This window comes from Mirounga angustirostris, unplaced genomic scaffold (genome assembly GCF_029215605.1).
Source record: "Mirounga angustirostris isolate CCGP_5_RB_7025 unplaced genomic scaffold, mMirAng1.0.hap1 SCAF_10, whole genome shotgun sequence".
NCBI lineage: Eukaryota > Metazoa > Chordata > Mammalia > Carnivora > Phocidae > Mirounga > Mirounga angustirostris.
Genome location: NW_026991718.1, coordinates 32,435,904 through 32,449,255, shown reverse-complemented (window position 1 = coordinate 32,449,255; position 13,352 = coordinate 32,435,904). Strand labels below are relative to the sequence as shown.

Below are 13,352 nucleotides of genomic sequence, written 5' to 3'. Positions count from 1 at the left end.
TAACATAGTCCCTTGCTTAAGAGTTACTTTTAAAAAACTCAATAAATAAGTGATTGCATGAATAAATGATTTCTATCTTTGATTGTATAGCTAGCAGGTTACTTCCAAAATTCAAGCCTATTTCCACAAAATTCAAGCACACATCTGCTCTGACCATAAGATATTTTCTCTCACAAAAAAAAGAAAGATGTTTCCAAACTTGTCAGAAATATTCATTAGGCATTTTTTTCTAATATTAGTGTGAATGAAATTTTATTTAAATAAATGTATTAAAACTTAATCTTAATAATTAAATGTATTAAATTTATTTAAATAAAATAAATAACATTTCACTTTAAAGGAAAGGGATGAATATCTAAAAATCTAGCATATGCTTTCTATTTTAAAAATATATCCTACAATGTCAAGTAGTGTTAGTGTAAATTAACACTAGATTTCTCCTAATGACGAACGTACAATCTTTTAGTTTGTGTCAGAATATGGGTGTGTCACAAGCGATGTCAGAAATACATAGGAAAAATCAAGCTAATTGGCTCATCTTGGATCTGTTATTCAACAAATAAGACTGCTTTTAGCAAATCAGTGTTCTTCTGAATGTGGGTGTGTTCAAAAGACAATAGATATTTGATTAAATGTTCTGACTACATTCAGATTTCCTTCATTGATTCTGTATATTTCTAAAATAATATTAAAAGCAGCTATAGTTAGGGGAAGCAAGAGGCTCTTTATAAAGGCCATCCTTCGTCAAACTTAGCTCCATTTGGCTTTCCCACACAATAGATTTAAATGTCTGGCGATTTACTAGTAGAGTGGCTATGAGGGTGGGGTAAGGGGGAAAGGATCTTACCCACCTGCTCCCCACCTACAAGTCAGATCTATGTTATAGAAAGGATACCAGATACTCCTAGTCTCCTATAACCTATTAAAAAGGCAGCCACACATCAAGGGGGTCAGGCAGTGGGAGGAGTGACTCCGAGGTACAAAGAATAAGGGGATGCATTGTCTGAAGAGAATTTAAAAACAATAACAAAACCAACTAAGGGTTGTCCAGTCTTCACCATGCACCATCGCAGTGATGAAATACTCTCCTTGTCTGCTGGAGCAGATGACCTCCCCACTCCCCGCCTTTAGCATGCCACCCTCAAAGGAGACTTGTTTCCTAGAATACTAGCAGCCTTACAGAAACCATGTTTCCAGTTGGAACTATCCAGAAGGATTCCCCTGAAAGTGAAAACTCAGTAATTTTAAAAAGTACTGGGCTGGGAAAGGAGCAGTAACGAGACTCTGCTGAAGATCTGAGCCAAGGAGAAAAATAACTATATTCCCTTTCTTCTCCAGTCATTGCTTAGAGTCCTCGTATTGGTTGGGGTTTCTGCGAGATGACCATAATCATCTCCTTACTGGTCTCTTTATCACTGACCATGGTCACTTTGACACATCTCATACCTTCTTCAAGATGTACCTTCATGAAATGCAGATTTGGCTATAGCACTCATGTGCTCAAAAATCTTCAGAGTCTAATTCTTACTAGGAAGCTGAATTCCTAGAGGTATCTAATTCATGTTTTTAACCATCCCAGGACTTAGTTCATGGCACTGAATGGAGTAGTCACTCACTGTTTGCTGCCTGAATGATTTACAAGTTCAGCCAGTAAACGTGCTACAGAGTTTCCTTTACGTGATTGCCCTATAATGAGGCATGTTCCATTAATTTGCCTCATTTATTCAACACATATTTATTGATCACCTCTTTTGAGTTAGGTTGGCATTTTGCTGCAAATATTTCCATCTAAGATCTTTCCTTGAGCAATTTCTGGATTCAGAGATTTTTTTTTTTTTTTTGACAAAAGAAACAGGAAGACAAAAACCAAATGTTTCTCAAGATCTGTATGATACATGAACCAAGTATCTTTTTTAGGTCTCAAATCTGTCATCATTCTTTTTGAAAGAGAGCAGTGCATGGGTCATACTCTGCATTAGCCTTTGAGCCTCGAAGGAGACTTGAAATCAAGTATATAAGATCTGGCCAATAAAAGACCATGAAGGTTAAATAAAATTAGAAAAAAACAACAAAAAAACAAGAAGTCAGCTATTATTTCCATGTTTTTGCAAATTTGCAAATAGTGATTTTCCAATAATTATATACTTAGCCACAGTTAAGATTTGTGTATGCAAGTGTGTGAGTTTGTGCAGGAGGGTGTGTAGGAGTGCAATGTGTATGTGTGTGTATGTGTACGTTCTCTGTGTATTGTGTGATCTCAGAGAAGAATATAGGAAGAAGGATACAGGAGGCATGACAAACTCATGGAAAGAAGCACTGGAACCATCAGTAAGCTACACACATGTTATTCCCCTCCCTCCTCACCAGTGCTGTTGACTTTGTGGGAAGACGCTTCCCCCACGAGAGCTCACTTGTGAAGTTTGCCATCCAGTTGCATTAAAGCACCACTTTTGAAATAAAACCCAAAGGGGTGGTCAGAATTCTTGCAACAGGGCGCCTGGGTGGCTCAGTCGGTTAAGCGACTGCCTTCGGCTCAGGTCATGATCACGGAGTCCTGGGATCGAGTCCCGCATCGGGCTCCCGGCTCGGCGGGGAGCCTGCTTCTCCCTCTGACCCTATCCCCTCTCATGCTGTTTCTCTCTCTCTCTCTCTCTCTCAAATAAATAAATAAATAAAATCTTTAAAAAAAAAAAAGAATTCTTGCAACAGTTCTGCCTTAGAAAGAATACAATCATTTTATATGCAGCTTCTGGGAGCTGTCTGTGGTTTTGGAACGACACTTGGATTTATATCGGACGAACATGCACCTGAATGCAGAGGCGCAAACCGTGTGGTTGAGGCTCTGCAGCTGAGCTTGATCAAGGCTGGCTGCTTTGAGGTGGGAATTCCTCAAGGAACTGGGACTCACTCACCGCAGAAACAAAGTATCAAACAAACAAGACATTGTGCTCTATTGTTTCTTCTGTGTGGTACTCTCATAAGAGGGATGGCCCGGTCAATGAGAAATTCTGACTTCACTGAGGTGTCCACAAAACTGACCACCTAAACTCATACTTGCTTCCTCAAGTCACTAGCTTGTTTTCCTTGCTTCATTTCTCCATAGCAGTATCTCCAGCTGATACCTTAGCATGAGTCCATTTATTTTGCGTACTGCCTCTTCTTTTTCCAGTGCAATGTAAGTACCAGAGGATGGGGAATTTAACTGATGTTTTCTCCATTGTATGTCTAGGTCTGGGACAGTGCCTGGCTTGGGGTAGGCCCTCATCAATAGTTGTTGAATAAATACATGAAGGAATGAATGAGAAAATGAATTAATATGACTATTCTCAACTGTGTTTTGTTTGTCTCTGCTCTGCCCAGCTTGTTGCCTTTAATAGGAGTTGCTTGGTGACTGACTTTGAGCATATCAGAAAATTCACAGGTCCCTTGATTCTTGAAAAATAGTCAATGAGAAAACAAGCACATATCCATAAATTATGTGCCTAAAGAACCTCTTTTAACAGGAAATAAGAGATTCTCTGTCATTCTTACAAAGTGGGCCAAATGAGCTTAGAAGTAATTCCTGAGATAATTGACAAAGGGTCAGCTTACCCACATAAGCCTGAGGCTCGGTCAGATTGCCATCGCTGTGTGGTCTGGCCTCCTGCAATGTCACAGACAATCTGTCTGTCATCACAGAGCAGGTGGCCAGGCAGGACTGTGGGAGGATATGGTGCAGTCGTCAGTTGCTAACCAGGGCCTGCACTAAGGATAGCTACAAGGAGGTGTTTGCTCTTGAGTTGCAATTTGCACTGGACAGGCGCCAAAGAGTTTCCTTTACCCTAGACCCCAAATCCATCTTTTGTCAACACAGGGCAGTCCCTTACAGGGCACAATATGTGCTTTATTAATTCATCAACCATGTACCCAAAACTGCTCTACATGCTAGGGATTGAGTGTTCAACAAAACCGAAAGTGGCCCTGCAGTCAACAGACTCACTTTTCTTGATCATCTCTTCCAATCTACTTATCTATCTTTGTCAATTACAAAACCCACTTGGGTCCCTTAGAAATGTAAAAAGGCCCTCAAACATTTGTAAGCTCTCAAGTTTCCAAGAAGAGTCCCCATTTTTATATTCTGTTAAATATCAGTGTTTGATGGGGCAGCAGAATACAAGCAGCATTGTGGCAGATGTAAAGGGATTGTTTTCACTCGTCTTTACCACTAATTAGCTATTTGATCTGAGGCCAGAGGTTCTCAGCTCTGGCTGAAACTTAGAACCACCCAAGGAACTTAAAAATTTTCCCATGCCTAGACTCCACTTTCAATCAATGAGGGCCGAATCTCCAAGAGTGGGTCTGGGCTTCCATATTTTGAAACAATATAACTGATACTGTGTAGCCAGGGTGGGACAAATCTCCTTGATCTCAATCTGTAAAATGAGGGTAATCATAATTCCCTCGTTAGTTCCTAAGGATTTCTTAAATAAAAGTTAGGTTGTAGATGGCAAATAATTTTAATATCTACACAAATAACTGGTACAAAGCACCCCAGAGGCTTCATCTTCAGTCTCTTTTGGTAGAGAGTCCTTGAATCGACGTTGAGGAAAGTTTGTGCAAACTTAGCAAAGAAGTTTATGTCACAGATAAGGTCATCTGTTAATATAAATGATAGGACAGGGGCTCCTGGGTGGCTCAATCGGTTAAGTGTCTGCCTTTGGCTCAGGTCATGATCTCAGGGTCCTGGGATCGAGTCCCACATCGGGCTACCTGCTCCTGGGGGTGCTCAGCTTCTGCTTCTCCCTCCCTGCCACCTGCCCAGCTCATGCTCTCTCTTTCTCTTTCTCTCAAATAAATTAATAAAATCTTTAAAATATATATAACTGATAGGACAAGCAAAATCTTCATTGTAGTGAAATTTGTTTAACTCTATTGGAAATTACACCCCCAGATTATAATAGAGATGGTATGAAGTTAATACCCAGACATAAAGGAAAAGAAATATTGTGACCCAGCAAGAATGTTGCTTTGTTTTGGAAAGCAAATTAATGCTCAGAGACTGAGGGTTTTTTTTTTTTTTTTTTTTTTGCCAGCAATTTATTTAACACAGCTTCACTGCGGGACTTTCACAAGTCAATAAGATACAGGATGTCTCTTAATAAGCCAATAAAGAAATAATATACTCCGAATCAATGATAGATTACTCACGTGATTGTTCCAGGCAAGAGGAGAGGAAGGGAATAAAGTCCACATTCAGTGGGGTTGAACCTTTATAGGAGTTAGTACTTGGGAGAGCCAGGTTAGCCAACTGCGAGCTGAGGTCCAGCTATCAGTGCAAAAGGTAAAGTCCCCTGTTGCTAGAGCGTGTTACTAGGGAACGGTAGCTCTGGTGTTGATGGGCAAGACAAGCTTTGCCAAGAGCTGCTGCATGGTTTTCACCTCTGCCAATAAGAGTTGCCTTGACCAAGGCAAGAGCTAATGCCCCAAGGTCTTTGGAGAGCTATTTTAGATGAGTGGCCTTGCCCAGACTGAACACTCTCAGATAAGCCTCACAAACTCTCGGTATTTATAGTCTAAATGTCCCCTTGACATAGTTGATTCTTTATATGTTTCTATCGAGAAGCTCCCCCCCTCCCACGGGGGGGTAGGGTGGTGGCCTCCAGCAGCTGAACTGCTGAGTTCTTATTGGTGACAAGAGATGAGATGATGATTTCGTGACACAACTTACTTCATTCTTATATCAAAACAACTTTATTTCTAAAAACAACTATTTGTTTGGTCTTTGTCATAAATAAGTGGATTTGAAAATTGTACCAAACCAATATACAACAGACGCGATGCCCCCTCTATCAAACATATAACTACATTCTCTACTTACAGAATTAGAAAGTACGCAATAGCTTCTTTCATTACCGAGAAGGAAAGTACTCTCAAAGTGTAGAGCATTCACTTTCCTGGATTTATTTCTTGCATAGAATTCTGTATAGTACAAATGATAGCATAATCATTATTGAAAATGAGATGGCTGATTATGTGCCACCTAATTATATAGATACTTTTTTTAAATTTTATGAATATCATTTTTATGGAACTTTACCAACAATAGAAATAACAACAGCATCATTTATTGAATAATTACTCTAATCAGGGACTATGTCAAGCACATTATATACATTTTATCCTTCCTATAACTCCTTTAAGGAAATTCTACAATCTAGGTTTTCCAGACAAAGATACTGTGACTCAGAGAGATTAAAGAACCTCCCCAAGATCACACGGCCAGAGGTGAGATTCAAATCCAGATATTCTGACTCCAAATCCTTAACTCTTAACCAGTTTTGGTTCTTTTCTGACCCACTAATTGCTCTAGATAATGATTCTGCCATGAAGTTAGTCACTGATAAAGTTGCGGGACAGTGACTAGAGAATGTCCTTAATGTGATAAGGGGCAGAAATGGAAAATAAAAGTGTCAGGATTTTGTACAAGCCCAATCCTTGACCATAAATTGCTCAAATATGGAAATGCAGGTCCCTGATCCAAACACTGTGACAAATTCAGAGGAAGTGGGTGACCCCCACAGTGAAGAAAGTATGGGTTATAACTGTGAGTCTACTGGGGAGGCAGTAAGGCCCCAGAGTAGGGCCCACTTACTGGGGTGGAAATTCAGGGTGGTGCTGAACTAGTCAAAACAAAACAGAGAAGTAAAAGTTTACTTGCAGGAACAAGATCACAGTGAGGAGAAATAATAGTGCTTAGAAATCAACAAAAAATTCCCTACAGTCACACTTGAAGCAAAAAACCCTGGATCCAATCAGCAGCAATGGAAACCCAAAAGACAAATCATGTCAGTGATCTAGTTGGAGTTCCTAGGTGTGGAAGAATGGCTAATGCTGAGCTCCACGTGGTGTGCTTGCTACCCTACTGTCTTCTTATATGGAAGTCAGTATCCAACTGAGCTCAAGGGTGAGCAGGTAGTTGAGTGTGAAGGTTGGCAGAGGAGGAAATGAGGTGGGGAATACTAACTCCGTATGAACACACTTGCATAGACCCAAGGCTAGAAAAACAAGAATGGTAACTCTGACCTACATGATTCAAAGTAAAAATGAAAGAAATTACAAGAAAGTACTTGTTTTTCTTACGTTGAAAAATTATCAAGAGCTTTAGTAAAATACTAAATATATTATAAAAAATTTTCATAGCCCTGATCATATGTCCAGTTTCTCTGTAGACTGGATGAAAAAGTAGGGCCTAATTCTCAACATTTATACTTGGTCTGAAAATGAGTTTGCTAAAAGATCTCCTGAAGGTTTGCAGGGAATTAGTTCATGAAAATCTGAACCATCTTTAGAATATATCAAATCTTAGTGATTTCCCTGCGGAGTCCCCAAAATGGTCATGCCCTATTGCTTTGGATACATAACAGAAGAGACCCAGATCCCATATCTCTGAACCCTAAGCCTGAAGAAAAGAATGGCAATCAAGATTCAAGAATACAATTAAGAAATAACTATTGGCATTGGAATGTAAATCACCACCTTCCTACATACAATATTTCTTCTTTCCAAAGCCACAGCCTGCAGAAACCGCTCTATTTCCTTACCTAGAGCCTTGTGCCAGTGATGTAGCCTTTGATAATTCTTGCAATAAAAATCCAGTCATGTATGACATTTAGGAGGGAGCAAAAGCTTTGACTTGCCGTGGGGCCCGGAACACTTATAAAGATGCCTTTAATGAGAAATGAAAGGAAAAAAAAAATAAGGATTCAGAAATTGAGCCAAATCAGAAAGGGTGTGCCAAATCACTAGGCACTAGGCTGCCTTTTAATGGTTCTAGGTAAAGAGAGGACCTTAATGTAAATTCCCCCCCCAAATTCAAATTAATCTAATACCAGACTAGATTGGAAAAGAAGAGGAATAAAGAGGACCAAGATGAAGCCTTAATGCTTTCTCAGCTACCGACAAGGTGAACTTTGGGCAGCACTGGAATATAGACATTTAAGAACCAGGCTGGTGTCACCCACGTCACAAGCATGCTTACACTTCCAAGAAAATCTGAGCTTTCACCAAGTGGTCCTTAATAGCAAGAATAGGCCACGCCCCTTCCACAGAATGTATTCCAATGAGATGTAGTCCATTCACATTTTCATTCAGCTCTTTTGCTCAGTTCCTTCAGTTAGCCTGGTCCTATTTCCTGTGGGGGGGGGCGCGGGGGGGGGGAGAGTTTTTAGTTACAGGCCATTTAGAAAACAGCCACTTTTCTCTCTAAGTCTCTTTCATTGAGTGTGAGCCAAATGTCTGCCTCTCACACTCCCTTGAAATCAGTACCCTAAGTAATTTTTGGCTAAGGACATACTCTTACAGAGATGGTGACCTTCTGTGTCTCCCCACGTCATTCTGTTTACACCCATTAGTCAGTGCAGTCTAACAAAAAGTCTGTGGCAAGTCAAGAACATTTATTTCCTAAGAGGAAAGGAAAATGTTCTTAGGCGAGAATGATTCCTGGGAATATACAAGACAAGAAGAAGCTTGGTTTCCTCCATCAAGCTGGGTATCCCCGAGCATTAGATGGACGCAGCAGACCCTTGTTAAAGCACAGTCCTCATCCAGGCAGTACCAACATCACTTGTAAGTTTGCTAGAAATGCAGATCCTAGGCCTTCTCCAGATCAGCTCCAGAAGAACCTGCAATCCCCAGGTGATTCATATTCACATTCAGGGTTGAGGGATATTGGCGCAGAACAGTGGTTCTCAACCTTGGTTACAGGTAAGAATCAACCTGGGAATCTTAAAAAAAAAAAAGTTACTGATGACTGGGTCCTACCCGCAGAGATTCCAAGTTAATCAGTTTGGGGTGTGGCCTAAGCACTGGGATTTTTAAAAGCTCCCCAGGAGATTCTGAAGCAGTCAGGGTTGAGAGCCACCTGCCTCATAGTCAAACAGTGGGATTCCTGGAGTCAGAGTTCCCTTTCCCCCATGGCCTGGCAGCCAGAGAGCTGCAGAGTAAGTAGTGGGGAGATCTCCGCTAAGGACTTAACTTTCTGCCTGGTGCTCTGTTCCTCTCAGCTTCTCCACACAGCTGTCCCTGACCCCTCACCCCTCTGCCAAACTACACCAGTGGTGAATGTCCACTGGTGCTTTAAAGACGCAAGCTCCGAGTCACCCTTGAGGACTACAACATCAGAGTCTCAAGATGGGATGCTAAAATCTGCATTTTTTAAAAAGTGGTTCTTTTTTTTAAGTTTTATTTGACAGAAAGAGATACAGTGAGAGAGGGAACACAAGCAGGGGGAGTGGGAGAGGGAGAAGCAGGCTTCCCGCTGAGCAGGGAGCCCGATGTGGGGCTCGATCCCAGAACCCTGGGATCATGACCTGGGCGGAAGGCAGACGCTTAACGACTGAGCCACCCAGGCGCCCCCTAAAATCTGCATTTTTAACAAGCTTCCCAGGTGCGTCTGATGTGCAGCCAGGTTTGTGAACTCCACAGTGGGTCTAGCCTTTCATCCTGCCAAGTCATTAAGGATTTGTAAGGATGAATGAGCTGTCAAGAAAGCAAGGGCCTGGTGCAGTGCTCCTTTATTAATTATGGGGAAGTGATGTATTGGCAATGATAATGCTTCTCTTGGAAAGGCCAATGAATGGTTCGTCGATTGCTGCATTAGATTTTTCCCAACTCAACCTTAATGCTCAGCTTTTACTCCTCTGTGTGGTTTAGAAGCGGCATGGCTTTCGCGTTAAACAGCTTCTTGGTCTTTATTCCCAGGTGAGTTGCAATCTTTGAGGGAAATACCAACACGGAGAATCTTTCCGAGATCTTGGCTGGGGAATACCTCTCCCCTCACCCCCACATCCTTATCTGCTTGTGTCAGCAGCTTCTAGCCACGGTACTGCTGTGCATGTCTATACGTAGGAAAAACACAGTGAGGATATAAGAGAAAATCATTGATACATCCCCAGGTCCCTTTGCTAAACGAAAGCTTCCTTTCGCGGAGGGCTAGAAAGCGGAGGAAGAAAGATATATCTGGATGCACAATTTCAGAGGTGAGAAATGGGTAGGCAAGTCAGGGTGAGGGTTCTGCCTGTGGGAGAGGCGAGGAAGGTCGAAAAGAAAAGTTGCAGCGCCCGTCTGCGCGTGTAATCGATGGGCTGGGTGCCCGCCCGGGAGAGCGCTAGCGCGCGGCCAGAACGCACTGCGGGGCCGAGGGCCGGGAGCAAATCGAAAAACCTTCTCGGCGGCGGCGGCTGCGAGGCTGGGAGGCTGGAAAGGCTCCCCGCCCGCTCGAGGCTCAGAAACGCGCCGGCTCTCCTCCCGGGCGGTCGCCGAGGGCGCCGGGGCTCGGCGGGCCGCGGAGGCGGCGGCGGCGGCGGCGGCGGGGCCGAGCGCGCGTGTGAGCGAGTGCGAGGCTGCGGGCGGCGGGCGGGCGGCGGGCGGGCGAGTGTGCGCGGGAGGGAGGGGGAGCGCGCGCGCCGCCCGGGCCCCGGCCCTCCCAGCCTCCCGGCCTCCGCGCCTGCCTCCCGCCCGCGCGCACCGGCTGCCCGCAGCCGCCGCTCCCGCTCGCGCCGGCGCTGCACGGGAGTCTGCCCGCCGCCGCCCGCTCTGTGCTTCCCCCCGAAGATGGGAGCGACCTCTTCCCGGTCGGGAGCTATTTAAAAGGAGAGAGTGCGCCGTACTGCCAGCTAGCGTGGAGGAACTGGGGAAGGATCCATCCACACTCCCCCAGACCAGGTAGGCTCTTATGATGGGCAGCAGGAGGGATTTGGTCAGCTACCGCCAACTGTTTTCCATTTCTTGTTCGTAAGGCTACACTTCCCACCCGCTTGGGCGAAGGACCGGCTGCTGAATTGTGTGTGTGTGTGTGTGCGCGCGCGCGCGCGTGTGTCCCTACACGTTTTCTGGGGTGTCCGCGCTTCTCGGGGAGCGAAATTGCTCGGGCTGGTGCGTCTGGGCGTGAGTGTGCCCGCCTGCCAGTGCCGGCTGCCGGAGGAGGAAAGGGCTGCTAAGGAGAGATGCTGCACCCTGCACGGCGCTGGGCTCTGAGGCTTCAGGGCGCGAAGAGCTAAGTCCACCCGGAATGCAGCGCTGCTGGGGATCCAGGCGTCCCCACCCACTGGGCTCTGCTCCACGGTCATCCCACCTCCTGGTAATCCTTGGGGTCTTCCCCAAGGCCACACTCGCGAGTCTCTTTTCCGGCGAGGTCTGGGTGCTCCTTCACCACGGACTGCGGAGAGGAGGGAGTTGTGGCCGGGGCAGGAGGAACAGGCAAGGGGGGATTACAGCGGGACGGGGGTGGGGTGGGGGTGGGGGGTAGTGGGCTGAAGGGTCCGGGTCTTTGGGCACTATGCCGGGGTGTACGCGTTGGGCATTCTGCACGCACAGGCATCTCTCCCCCACGAGATTCGAAGGGAACTTTGCAGCTGCATTATCTGCCTCTGGAGCTTTGCTGGCTGTTGGGGAAATGGTCTGTGTTCTGAGATGTGAGGATATCCTTCTTGGCTCCTCCTTAATGAAGAAGAGGGAGGTCTTATGGGTGGACAGTCAGCTAAAGAAACCAAATCTGCCCAGAGGATGCTTTTAAAAATACAGTGTGTGTGCATCCTTGATTTCAACACCCCCCCGCCCATGGATTCTGTTGACTATTTGATGAATGACTGGGGCTGGCAATTTGTATTTCCCTCTCCAGACAAAGTGGCAGTGGTTGGGTTGAAAGCAGACTGATCAAATTTAACAAAGAATTTTCTGAAGAGAGCAATAGTGCGTGGTGTCCGCATTCATCGGAAAGAAAGTCAGGCTTTGCACTAGGTATCTCTTTAACCGCCCCCCCACCCCCTTAGCCTGGCTCCCTTGCTGGCGCTCTGTATCTCTCCTGCTAGTCAGCCACTAGTGGTTGTGACTATAACAATACAAACTTTGTCCTGCTGGAGGTGTAAAGACTAAAAAGAGAAAAAAGGATATCAGTAGGAGGTGTAGTGGAAGAAGCTTTTTAAAAAATGACAGATGTAAAGACAGTACTGGCATCCAGATCGTGGAGGAGCTAGCAGAGTAGGTGGAGATTCTGATCAGATCTGGTTAAAGGCATAGGCTGAGTATCTCCAAATATGAGCAATTGGAGCACCCACAATCCAGCGTCTGTGGGAAGATTTGCTAAGGGAAATGGGGAGCAACCAGGAGGGCATTCTGCAAGTATGCCTCCCACCCACGCCCCCCTAAACACACACATGCACACACTTGCGTGTTTTCTCTTTCTCTCTCAAAGCTACTCCTGCAGCAAGTCAGGAAAGGAGGATAGAAATGTATCTAGATGTTTCATTCATTTCAGATAAGAAAGCAAAACCAGAATAGGGGCGACAGCTGTTAGGTTCCTCTTTCAAATCCTGTGTTACTTGGATTTAGCTCTATGGGTTTGCTAAACTTGCTTAATTGGCTGCTTAGGCTGGTGTGAAAGGAGGAAGGAAAGGAGAGCTAGCTCCATCTTTGGGGCCTTGTGAGTGAGAAGGTGGGGGAAGACCCACTTACTTCATCAAGAAGCAGGATGTGTTTTCTTAAATGGTTTTCATTTTACAAATCCCGCCTGTTTGAAGAATTCCATTTGATTCTGAGGGCTATTTTGCTAAGATTTCTCCCACCTACTAAAAAAAGAGCGCTTATTTTTTTTCCTCCCTAAAATGGCTGTTGTCTTGTATTAAATATGGAATGATTAATTACTAGGGAATTAAAGAACTGGATAGAGGTAAACCATTATTGACTATTGAGCTGTGCAGGGTTGCAAAGGATGCAAGTGTCCATGACAATCAGACTTCATTTACTCTGTCCTGAAAGCTTCACAGGGCTGGAAGAGGAGAGTAATGAATTAAAAGAATATGAAGGCTGTTCTTTATATCTATCTGTCTATCAATCTATCTACCTAACTACCTACCTATTTATCCATCTGTCTTTCTATTCTTTCTATTTTATCATTACTATTGAATGGTTTCTGCTATATCATTTTGGATTTAAGATTAAGAGCTAGCTAACCATTTTGTTGACCATGAAGGGGAAGAGAAGTGATAGCAGTGCTTTTACTCCAACGAAAATTACAAAAGGAAGATGAAGTATAGTCAGGACTGTATGCAGGATTTACATTAATTGCTTTTTCAAGCTTACTGTTTTGGAAAAAAAAAAAAAATTCCAAGAGAGCTTCAGCATTTTGTTAGCAAGCTATATTTAACATGTTTTTTATCAGACAAAAATAGACTTTATTTATCTTGCAAAGTAAACGCATGGTTTCTTCCCTCTCAGTATTTAATCTGTTTCTTAAAAAAAATAAATAAATGATGATAAAAGCTCTGCAGATCCAATGAGGTTACATTCCTGCTTTAAAGCAAGTTAAAGCATTCATT

At 44.0% G+C, this 13,352-nt stretch overlaps 1 protein-coding gene across 10 annotated transcripts in view; it reads left to right on the top strand.

The window, feature by feature from the left end:
- SLC8A1 (solute carrier family 8 member A1) overlaps positions 1–13,352 on the top strand; it is a 379,277-nt gene that overhangs the window by 43,700 nt on the left and 322,225 nt on the right. For 2 of the 10 annotated variants that reach the window (XM_064572149.1, XM_064572148.1), the window contains exon 1: positions 10,450–10,701. The exons of 2 other annotated variants lie outside the window; for them this stretch is intronic. The gene's annotated coding sequence lies outside the window, so the exon portion shown is untranslated. Of the gene's footprint in view, positions 1–9,894; positions 10,017–10,449; positions 10,702–10,749; positions 11,236–13,352 lie in introns of those variants that run through there. 6 more of the 10 variants (XM_064572151.1, XM_054509688.2, XM_064572152.1 and 3 more) reach the window with 6 other exon arrangements.